This window comes from Lates calcarifer, linkage group LG13 (assembly GCF_001640805.2).
Source record: "Lates calcarifer isolate ASB-BC8 linkage group LG13, TLL_Latcal_v3, whole genome shotgun sequence".
NCBI lineage: Eukaryota > Metazoa > Chordata > Actinopteri > Centropomidae > Lates > Lates calcarifer.
The window spans coordinates 10,701,342-10,713,904 of NC_066845.1; the positions used below are offsets into that span (position 1 = coordinate 10,701,342).

Sequence of the window (12,563 nt, forward strand, 5' to 3'; positions counted from 1 at the left end):
AGTAAGGAGTCAAAAACCAGCAAAAATGTCATAGTATATTAGGGCATGAAAAACCACCAAAAAATGTCATAGTCTAGTAAGGACTCAAAAACCACCAGAAATGTCATAGTATAGTAAGGCATAAAAAATGGTTAAAAAATGTCATAGTATAGTAAGGAGTCAAAAACCAGCAAAAATGTCATAGAATAGTAAGGCATGAAAAATGGTCAGAAAATGTCCTAACTCTAACCTCTCGCCACAACTGGCTAAAAGCCATACCGCTAACCCTAGCCTCTGGCTAAAAGTGGCCAAAAACTCTAACCCTAACCCTAACTCTAGCTAGAAATATTCACTTTCGTACAATATTTAACAGACCAGTAAAATATTCAGTGTTCAGAAGTATTTATTTAAGCAAGACTAATACAACATATAAAAATTATAAACAATATAGAACTTTGTACACAGTAATGGATTGGATTGGAGTACTGATATGGCACTATTTGAAATAGCAAAATACCAAAATGAAATGACAAACACAAAATTTAACCTAACCCACAAACACTGTGTAGACGTGTGAATATGTGTAAGAAGGCTGCGTTAAGATAGTTTCTGTGTCTTAAGCCGCATGTTTTCTTAAGGTGTTAAAGAAATATGAAAAAGTGTCATAGGTGGGTTAAGATTAGTACAGTTAAGTTCAGGAAAAGAAAAATACATTTATTGATCAGTGTGTGATTAACACGTGTTCTTGTCTCTGCAGGAGGAGAAGATGACAGCAGCCGAAGACCTGAAGTGGATGAAAGAAAACAAAAGTGTTACAAAGCTGTTAATTAGATAAATGAGATAAAAGACCTCCACCATCTAACTGCTGTAAACAGTGCTGGTTTGCTGTTGTTCAAGTAAAAACACTGTTTTTCTCTACCATGTGTAATGTAGTCATGGGCACATTTTCCAAAGATGAATATGTCTTTATTAAACACTTGAGAATGTGAGAATGTTCAACTGCTTATGATACAACTATTTAATAACTGTATCACAAGCAGTTAAATGATCACAAAGATGCTTAGTAGACATTCATCTTTGGAAAATGTGCTCATAGCTACATTAACCCTAACCAGCTCTAACAAGTGTTTCCCTGTGCCAAATGTCTGTCATTGTCTTTGCTCTGATTTGTTAAATTCAAGTCAAGTCAAGTCAAATTTTATTTATATAGCGCCAATTCACAACAGAAGTTATCTCGAGACGCTGTACATATAGAGCAGGTCTAGACCGTACTCTTTATCTTATAAGATTTACAGAGAAAAACCCAACAGATCCCACCATGAGCAAGCACTAGGCGACTGTGGCAAGGAAAAACTTCCTTTTAAGAGGCAGAAACCTCGAGCAGAACCGGACTCAAGGTGGGCGGCCATCTGCCTCGACCGGTTGGGTTTAGACAGAAAGAGAGGGGGGTGGGGGAATGGGGTAGGAGAAAGACAACATTGCACATACACAGACTAAGTCAAAGTGTAAATAGTAGTAGTAATAATAGTAATAATAATAATAATAATAGTAATAATTATTATTACAGCTAAAGGAATAATAATGACAAACAATGGTACATTAATAGCACTAACACTATCAATAACACTAGTAAATGTTTTAATTATTGTTGCATCATGGGTTGAGCTGGATCATGGGAGCAGCAGGAGACTCTCCAGCTCCGGAGGCAGAACCCTGCAGTGAGAGACAGTAGAAGAGAAGAGAAATGGTTAAATGTGTGGAATAAAAACATTTTAAGTGTCTTCTTGAACTTTAGCATTTCTCTGTTTTGAAACTGATGTTATACAAATCATTTTATTGAATTTTATTTTTAGAAATGTTTGATTCTCATGTTTTAATTTTTAAGACCTATTTTTAAACATAACTTTTAGACATTTTTTGAAGATATTATACTTAATATTTAAAGGTTTTCAATTTATTTATTAAAACCTATTTATTAAAAGGGTTTCTATTCTATTGTAAAGTGTTTATATATATATATATATATATATATATATAGAGTTACATACATTTTTAGACTTCTTCTTTGCAGCTACAATGTTGAGACTCAAACTGCAGCTGAGATAATGACAGAATCAGACAGAGAAGAATAAACGAACACTGACCTTTCGGAAATGTCTTTACATCTGTCTTTTCTCTGTGATTTAATGGTTGAAGTTTGAATCCTGTGGAGAAAAACACAACAAACTTAATAATATAAAGATGTGACTTTTAACCCTTTAACCTTTCTGGATATTGAACTTGAAACTATCAAAAGATAGAGAAGTAAAAGACACTCAATCTACAAAGAAACCCAGTGTGGACTGAGTGTGGACTCTAGATTAATCAGAACTAGTCCAAGAGTTAAATTAGCTTTATTCACAACTAGACATAAGAAGCTGCTCTGACTAAAGAAGTGACTCCACCAGCTGATACTCACACAACAGCAGTGGATGGAAATGTTTTTTCTCCAAAAAATTTGAATTAAATTTGGTTCCCAAAATGAAGCAAAATGATAGTTTTCTAGTGTAGAACTGAACTGAATAAGTTCTTTACATTTTTATGATTTACTGTACTAATGAGAGGGAGAGAGAATGAGAGACTGGGATAAAGGGGGAAGGGAAAGAGAAAGAAAAATGATTTACTGTACTAATGAGAGGGAGAGAGAGAATGAGAGACTGGGATAAAGGGGGAAGGGAAAGAGAAAGAAAAAGAGAGACAGAAAGAGAAAGTATGTGTGGGAGGGGGGCAGAGATGGAGAGAAAGCATGAGAGTGAGTGAGAGCAAGGAAGAGGGAAAGAGAATTAGAGAGTAAAGCGAGAGGGAGAGAGAGAACTGATGTTTAAATTCTTAATTTTCTTTGAACTGTGCATTCATAAACTATGTAAATAAATTTAATAATGAGCTATATCTTTTTGTGACAAATCAAACTATTCAGACTTCAGATCAATTACTGAAGATACATAATTTAATGTCAGGGCTCTGTGTTGGACAGTTGATGTAAAGCAGTTTGTGAATTACCTGGAGGCCTCAGTTCTGGTCTCAAAGAACTTCTTCATTGTACAAAGACTCTGATCGTGGACAAAGTGGTGACACCTGGAGGAAATAGAAAGAGAAATATACAAAGGAAAATGATCAATACACTACTACTTATTCCTCATCAACTGTTTAACCCCAAAACAACAAATAAATATTCAACATTACAGCCAAATCAGAACATTTTCCAAACGAGTGTCTCAGAAAATGGGCTGTTTACTGTCCCATATGACAAGAAAAAGCATCACATCTCTAGGAATCAATAACACTAAATATCTGGGAAAAATTAACTAAAACTATTATCTTATATTTCTATATTAATTGTCTGACAACTAGTCACTGGAGGAATCATGTATATTACTGTGAACTGCATAACTTAAAAATTTTCGAAAGCAGGGTTTTAACTTGTGGTGTTCTTAATTATACTTCAGTCCACAGGCAGAAAATTAACTGACAACTATTATGCTTTTTTTTTTATTTAATTATTACAAGTAGTACTATTTTCTGACAATTTATAGACACGATTACTCATTATTATTACATTCAATACTAAACTCATTAAATACCAAGAATTTAAGCAATAACCCTGTTACTAACATTAATTATTCAGCTCATCAACACATTTTTTCAGACTGGATAAATCTTTAGGACACATACCTGTTTGGTTTGTGAGGTGAGAGCTGGTGTTTCTGTCCAGGCTGCAGCAGCTGAACAAGCAAACCTGGAAAACACAAGTACAGTACTTGAAAAATAAATAACCTCATTAATAAAGAATAGTTCACCTCCAAAACAGTGTAGAAGAATACAGCACTGAAAACTTCACACTAGAAACTTGTTAAGTTTGTTTGAAATTATTTTCCAGTTTCAGTTGTATTTCAGGATTGATTCAAGTTAAATGATTAACCATAAGACTGAAATGCAGTCACAAGGTAAAAATATTTTTAGAACCAAATAAAAACACTAAAACAGTAAGGAAAGTTCCTTTTCTTTAAAAGTAGTTCCTCTAGAAAGTCCAGATACGGATACAGATGAGAATGAGTACCTGTGCCTTGTTTTTGTTCAGTAGAGCTATTCCACTGAGAAAGACTTGAATCCAGTGCATGTTTGACATGTTTTATTTGTTTGAAAAGAATTTCCAGTTGTAGTTGGGACTGATTAATCGAACCTGAGGAATTTATTAAAGTTCAGTGATTAATCAAATGTTTTCTGTAGCTGAATTTAATTTTGAAGTTAAAGCAAAAAACACATTGATAAATTCTTCAGTGTGTCGTCTTATCTCACATACTGTGACAACTTACCCACTGATGGGGCAATGTTCACACTCACTATTCATATGCGTATAATTCTGTATTGAAACAAGATATGAAAATGAAGTGAATATAAAATATGTGCCTGAGACTTTGTTCTTTCATTTGGTATGCAGTTTTTAATAGCATGATATATTGATTCCAAGATTTATATAAGAGTGCGAAAAGTGTGACAACATGCCCTGGTCTCCCCTAAAAGCACAGAACCTGAAATCTTCCAATGACCGTCAATGTAACAGTAACGGTGACAAAAAAAAAACGTGAGAGCTGTCCCTGCATCAGTTTTTATTGCTACTTTCTTGGCCTCCATTTTCAGAGCTGTAGCTGCATATCGCACATGGCCACACATTAAAACATTTTCACCCGACTACTTTCTTAATGTTTCAAGTCACGTCACTTAACATAAAATTATAACTCTAATCTTAAACCAGGTAAGGATTTTTGTCATCAGACGTCTGGATCTTCAGTACTCAGAGAAACAAGCTGAGCAAACAGCCACTCTCAATGTCCTGTGTCCGCGTTGCGGAATATATATATGAAACGGCTTTATTCAATGAGGCCTCGGTGGATAATTCAGCTCCCAGTAAAAATGTCCTCAACGATGAACACTGAAGGAATCCTAACTTAATAACAGGCTAAGCATTTAGAAACAACGTGAGCTAACGTTAGCGGCAGCTCGGTTATCAGCCCGCAGGCCCTTACTAAACAGATTTTGAACGTGAAACTGTTAAAACAATAAGTCCTGCGATGACCATTAAGCAGCCAGAATGTGATTGTTAGGTTTAGTGAAGCCAGATAACGATAAGATACATCGAACCTGCTTGGTAGTACAGGCCTTTGGAGTAGACACAGAACTACATAGACACAATAAGATGCAAAGCAACCACAAAGACGCTGACCTTAAGTAGATGTAAAACAGTCAGCTAGATACGCAAAACGATGCAAAACCACCAGAAATAGACAAAAAATTATCACATCGACATGGCAATCCGCCATAAACTAGATAAAAATGTCCAAGATGGAGCACAAAATTACAAAGAGATAGTAAAATGTCTGCAGAGTTATTGTAAAGAGATGCAAGCGGTGTTGTAAACAGACAAACTGACTACTACACAGTTACCACCCTTCACAACTCATGTCAGGGAGGCTTTAGTTACAGAAACACAACACACTAAAGCTAAAACTAACGCTTGACTTTAATGCTTATGCTCGCCCCTAATGCTAATGCTAATACCCACGTGTAAGGCGACCAGACGCTCTCCAGTAACGCTAGCAGCTATCTGTGTGCCTTACCTTCGTGCAGCAGGTGTGTTCAGCATCCAGTCTCACTCGTGTTCGAGAAAAGAATCAGCTCCAGAGTTTGTGTTAGCATCCAGACCTCTTCGATAACGACATTTTTTCACAGTACTAGCAAACAGAGGTAATGGTTCAAACTCGGTTTAAATCTGTTTTCCAACTCTCTTCCGCCTCTCTGTGCGCCTCCAAGAATGTCGTGGCCAATAGCAAGACACGTCGCGCCGACATACGTCTGCTAGCATTAGCAGAAAAACGCTGATTGGCCAGGCGATTCTGGTCCGCCTAGCAACCGCCTCTGATTGGTCTTAAAATACATCCACCGTAAAGACGGAGAGAGGCCTTAGATGTATTATAACATCTGGCATACAGCCATTCGCCAGACATATCATCAGTGCACAAGAACTGAAGATGACACTCCTTTATTGTGACTTGTGATGTGATGCTTTATTGTGACTGTTTTCTGACATAAGCCACATGTAATTTGTAATAGCCAAGCTAATGAGCCTGCTCCTGTAACATATACGCATACTGTAGTTAGTTACAGCAGCTTTATTTCCCCTGATAGTGGGTTTAAGGGTCTCAAATACACTTTTTACTTGATATTTTAACAGTCCTTCACCGGACGATGGAGGAGAAGATAATCAGCATTCCCGGGAACTTCAGGTGGAGGTACTGCAGGTCCAGCTTCATTACTGCGACCAGCCCCATCCGTGATCTTCTACATGATGAGGATTTACCACAGTGAGACAGTTTAAGCATTGAATAAATAAATAAATGTGAACAGATGATATATATATATATATATGTGTGTGTGTGTGTGTGTGTGTGTGTGTGTGTGTAGGAGCTATATATAGGAGTTACTCCAGAAGAAGCTTAGTCTTCAGGTGGGACGAAGTGCACTCCACGTCTCCAGGTTGGGGGTTGGATACATAGTTAATAACCCAATTCCATGGAGAAGACACTGTCACAGGCAAAAATGCCCTCCACAAAATGTGTGTAAAATACTCCCCCAGGAAACTGCTGCTGTAGCATGATCTGTACTCACAATGCTCCCTTCACATTTCTGACTGCCCCCTCATATATGCCTGCCTAGAACCAGCCCTGGTCAAGAATTACATTGTTGGTGGCCAAGCATCTATATAATATTTCCCATAAGATTTTGGTGACATTACATAATTATGTTATTTATTTTCAGTGTATTTCTTGGAAAATGTCCATTCATCACACTCCACATTTAACCAAATTCTGAAAAACTATATACAAGCATTTTAAGTTCTGCTCAGTCGTCATCTGTAAATGATGGTTTGCAGTTCCGCTTCTGGCCTGCTGATGGCTGCAGAGGTCTAAATTCCTCTGTTGTGTTTCCTGTACAGATCCCAGATGAGAAGACAAGTGTTATCCATGTCAACTCCTGCAGTTGCTGTAGGGCACAAATATTCTTTTTAATCACTGCTGTAAATATCGCATTGTCAGTGCTAACGGTTATTACTATAATAGGTCGTAGTTTGTAGAATGCAGTCCACTTATGAAACATTTTTTCCTGTGGATCTCAGGTCTTGTTGACCTCGCTGTAACACCTGGCCAGTAATTATGGGCTTTTGCCTTCCTAATGAAACCACAGGCTGGCAACAATTTATGAAGTGCTTCATTGCTTTTCACCTTTCATCATTACACCTCACCTTTTGTTTTCCTCTTTTAAAATGTTACAGTGGTGATTCTCACTCATGATAAGTAGAGCCTCACCCTTCACCTAGCCCCCCCCCCTCCTGAGGCCAGCAGCGCTGAAGGACACAGGGAATCTCTTGCCACCTCAGAGAAGAGGCTAATCCTCTTTGCCCCAACTTTAACTGGGCCACTAATCCTCCAGGTTTATCTAAGCAGTGAGCACCTAGCACTGCTGACAACTTGGCCTGCCCTCCTCCCTGCAGCCTGTTAAGTAGGGCAGGGCTCGGTCCTGCAAGTGTCACTGTCAGCAACTCTGGAACCGCACACTTGCACAGGAAGTGTGAGCTGTTAACAAAATGGCTTGCTTGCTTGCAGCATGTGTGTGCTTGCTGCCACAAAATGTGTCTCAACAAACCAAGTGACAGCCAAGCAGGATCATGTTGTAACGTCCCTCATTTAGTAACCGTGCATAAGGGAAAGTTGACAGTCTCAGCCAAAGGCCTTAAGTAAACTAACTAGCTTAGATATTGGCAGTACAAATTGTTCAGCTATTGTCCAGCCCGTTAAGCTTTAAGGTGTTTAGGCTGATGAGTCTCAAGCGGATACTGGGCTGGACTTGGGCCAACTCATTTTTTATTCACTAAACAACACTTCAGACTGTCTGATGGCTTGAAGTGCAACATTCATTGTCTGCCTGAGGTCCAGCAGCCCAGCACAGAGGGGGAAACCTGGCTACATATTGGCCACACTCTCACTAATCATCTCACAAACAAATTTTGCAAATATATAGATCAATAGATAGATCATTGAATCTAAAATCGGGTTCAGACCCAAAGGATAAGTCTGGGAGCAGGTTTCTCACAGTTTTAAGTCAGTGCTAATTCCTTGAAATAATTCCTTAAAATTCCTTCTATGATCCCCAGAGAAATATTTCACTAAGGTGTGGTATTTCTAAATGGAACGAGCAATCACTGGAAACACTGGGAGATGAGGAGCCAGAGACATATTGGTTGGGTGGCGTGTGAGATGACCTTTCAGTTCATCTAAGATGAAACGAGGCTGCTGAACCCGAAATGATTCAGAGTGTCTAAACTGACAGGCGAGGGCATGGCCACGGCAGAGCGGCAGCCTGCTGCCCCAGCCTCCGTAGGCATCTCTCATGATTTATTGTGAAATTGCCAGGGACTCAATGTGGCGTGCAGGTGAATGAGTTTTGCTAATAAGAGAAGCATTTCTGCTCCACGGAGCTCTTTTTCTGTCTGAGCGAGCGTGTATAAAATCAGTGTGCAGTCTCCCAGTACCACACGCTCTGGTGGAGGCGGCTGGCTCATCAGTCTACGGCTTATCTGATGTTTTAGGTGGGTGGAGAGGTTGGGAGTGGGGAGAGAAAAGGAGGAAGAAAGCGTCAATATTGAGTTCTTGAAGGTATCTGTGTTGTTAAACATTTAGATTGAGTGTTGTGTTCCTTTTCTTCAGGAAGTGGATTTGTGGTAAGACCACACTGTGCTGGCAAAATCCATCCAATTTTTTTTTTTTTTTTTTTTTACTTTAGAATATTGACTATAATGATGAAATAAAAATATAATGCAGAAACAATGTAGTTTATCAGTGGAGCGAAAGAGTATGAGCTGTAGTAACAGACAAAGATCAGTTGCTGTGCTTTGATTTGTAGCAAATTAGGTTCAGAAAAATGATTATTTGAGACAGCTGAAATTCCCTTATTGTGCAGCTTAAACATCCAAGCTTTAGAGGAGGACACCTTGACTTGACCACTTTGGTAAATTGCGTGTAAAGAGACTTATCCTGCCTTTGCCTCTGCTTAAGAGCAGTTTCTCCAAATCCTCATCCAGGAAAAAATGTCAATCATTCCTACAGTATAAAAGGCTACTGTCCACTTTTTTTCTCTTTTTCTTGATTGACTGATTACCCAAGGTGAGCTTTTTTTTTCCAATGACAGCACAGAGAACACATCCTTCATAAACTGTGAGGCCTTAGTGATGCAACAATGTACTGCCGCAAAGGTGAAAAAGGTCAAGTGAACAACAGGATTGTGGAGGGGCAGCATATGGCAGTGATGTGCAAAGTGAATCCTGAGACTAATATGCTTACCATCATTACAGTAAGGTCTTAAAAATTATTTACAGCAAGAAAGAGGAGAAGGAAGAGAAAGAAAGAAAGAAAGAAAGAAAGAAAGAAAGAAAGAAAGAAAGAAAGAAAGAAAGAAAGAACGATGGGTCCACCATGGATGAGTATAGCAACGGGACAGGCATAGAAGTCATCTGCTTTATTTACTTATGTCAAACAATAATACATAAGAGAGGAGAGGTCAAATGAAAACCAACCATCTACATTAAAATAAAGAAATTTCAGTCCTGAGATTGACAAAAAGTAGGGAACAGACAAAATATCTACTGTGGTCGTTGGGATGGAGAGGGGACAGTGGCAGTTTCAGCAAATTGAAGATGATGGTTGTGGGGAGATTAGGGGGAGATTGCAGAACTGCAGAGGGGGTAGAAGGTAAGCAATCACTGGGATGCTTGGCTGTAGGCACATTCAAAAGTTGAAAACCCCACGACTAAAGGATTTTACAGCTTTTTTTTTTTTAATATTCAGACTTCTTATTTCGAAATCTAAGACTCATATATTATCATTTTCAAAAAAAGAGAAAAAAAGCAAGGTATCCTTTACATTTTTTCATCCTGAGGAGACAAAATCATTTTTTAAACATAAATACAACACTGCAGGGAGAACAATAAGAGAGATGCTTTATAGATTTCCCATTTCCATATATATTATTTTCTCAAGGTTGCGGCACCCTCAGACTTTGGCAGCGTTGGTGCATTTGAGATCATTCGGGAAAAAAAAAAGAAAAACAGTCCTGTTTGTCCACAGGAACATTCTGAGAGCCACACAAACAGCAAAAGGAAACAGGAAGGAGAAAAAAAAGCAAAATCCCCAGACTTTTGTGTTTAGATTGGATACAGCAATATACCCAACACATAAACTAGATGAATATTTGGAGGCCATAAGCTTTTTCAGCTGAACATACATCGTCGTGATGCCGAGGAAATAAAACGCTGTAAGCTTCTGGAATTACGACCTGCTGCATTGCCTTTTTAGAAAAGGGCTCTGGGGCTGTGCCTTTGGAAAAAGATCCTGATTTATTGTGTGATCTGTGCTGAGTTTTTTAAAACCTTGTGTTGCATTTAATAAATGCTAAAAACAACATTTACATTATATGGTGCTCACATGTGACCCATCCAGTTTTGTTCAGTAGCACTAAAGAGGTTGGCAATGTGCTCTAACTGTGTGGCAAAACACAGCAAATCTTTCAACGATATTGTGCAATACAGCTATAAGGCTGCTGGGTTAACTATACAGGCCTCTTCAGGACCATCTGAATTATTGATTAAAGTATTTTCTTGCTAGATAGAAGCCAAATGGAGAGGACTCGCCTCATGACTTTATCTTCCTCTTTGACACTAAGGAGGAATGCTGGGAAGGACTCTGAGATGAGAGCCCCAGGGGTCCAAGGGCAGCCAGGGGACATGACTGAGGTTGACCAAAGCGGTGTGGAGGGGACGCCACCCCCTCCACCCACCCCCCACCCTGTCATCTGTAGGTTAGAGAAGCAGCGCCAAGACTCTACAGAGCGAGCAGCTGCCTTTATTTTTTCTAACCCTGCCCTCCCCTCCCGTCCCTTTCTGTTTTGAGAGTGAAAGCGCTGACCCTGCTTCGTTCTGTCTGCTCTCCTTCCTTCTCAGCGGTCTTTAAGGTGCATAATATGCGACGAGACCTTTGCGCTGGGTTAAGGTCTTCATGGACTTATTGGGATTTACTAAAGGATTTTTACAACCAGCATACGTCAATTCCCCTCCACTTTGCTCTCAGGCCTTCCTAGTGAGTGTCTCATTGCCCTTGAAAATGTGTTAACAGTCAATAGTCTGCAGCCACAGAGATAAGTTATAGATCTAAATGGCCTCATTCAGATGGTGTTTGAATGGTGTAATTTATCATTTTCTGGGCAACACACCTTAAAATCTTTCCAAGCATTAAAAACTTAATTACACATGAAGATTTTACACACTAGAATTTAGTAAACTGAGGCACAATAAGTCAGAGAAAGGTGATTTCTTCAGAGCTTGAATCTGAATCTGAGGCTGCAGAGCCAAAGAGGGGAAGCTGAAACCAGCACCAGGAACATGGCAATTATCCTGATTACTGATGCTTCGAGGCTTCTCTGACCCCGAAATCCCTCCCTGTATCTTTCTCTCTCTTTCTTTTTTATTCCCCCCCCCCTTTGCTGAGATCTGTCACATTGCACAGGGCCCCTCAGCCAGGCAGGGAGCAACCATGTATAATCCAACAGAAAACAAATCCCCTCGATCAAACACAGCCCAGCTTTTAAAGCAGGCCTCTGAGCCCGGGCGCCATGGTGCGGTGCTGAGGCCCTCTGAGACGCTGTGGAGGCTGTGATTTAGCAACCCCCCGCTCCCCCCGCCACCCCACCACCGCCACCACCACCTCCCCGTACAAACCCTGCTGTCCTCTCCCTTCAACGCCAGCCAGCCAGTCCTAACCTTCAGTTTGTTTAAGCACTGCTGAACCCTGTTGGCCTCGGACAGGGGGAGGGTGGGCTTAGATAATGACATGCCATATGCCACTCTGCCTCTGCAGCTGAGTGAGCCCTGCATGGATCAGCTCAGGCACAAATCTATTTGAAATTTAATTCTATTATCCTAATATGGGCTAAGCGTCCATTGTCCAAATCAGGAATAGTGGAATGGACCAGAGATGCAGGGCTAAGATGCATCCCATCAATAGGAGCTCATTAATGCGTGTAAAGGACCAGGGGGACAGACAGTTTGGAGCCTGTACAGTAGAAAATGTGGCCAAAGAGCAAGGATAAACATATCTAAATACCACCTTATATTTAATAAAACTGCTTTGGAAATGGCATTTTCAGAGAAAAATAACTTTATTTTGTGTCATTTTTTCCCCTGTTTTATTCATTTGAACTTGGCTCAAAATGGCCAGATTCCTCTCAGTACCTAATAAGAAATCCCTCGCTATTTGAACAGGGTTCGATTTCAACCCTCTGAGTGAATGAATACTCTCTACTGGCAGTGTCCAACAGCCAGGCGTCACCCAATATTCCCATTAGCAGGGAGGCCTGGTGCCTCAGACCTCCACTGGTGGGAAAGGCCAGACACCAGAAACTCCACTGCCTCAAGTGTCTCCTCTTCACTTCAACATCATGTG

General features: G+C 39.8%; 1 long non-coding RNA gene across 1 annotated transcript; it reads right to left on the bottom strand.

The window, feature by feature from the left end:
* Nucleotides 1–364: 364 nt before the first annotated feature.
* Nucleotides 365–5,853, bottom strand: LOC108878099 (uncharacterized). The gene is made up of 5 exons (XR_001960197.2): nt 5,634–5,853; nt 3,691–3,754; nt 3,019–3,093; nt 2,124–2,183; nt 365–763 (listed from the first exon to the last, which is right to left on the bottom strand). It is a non-coding gene; the product is annotated as an uncharacterized LOC108878099 (long non-coding RNA).
* Between the last annotated feature and the right edge of the window lie 6,710 nt (nt 5,854–12,563).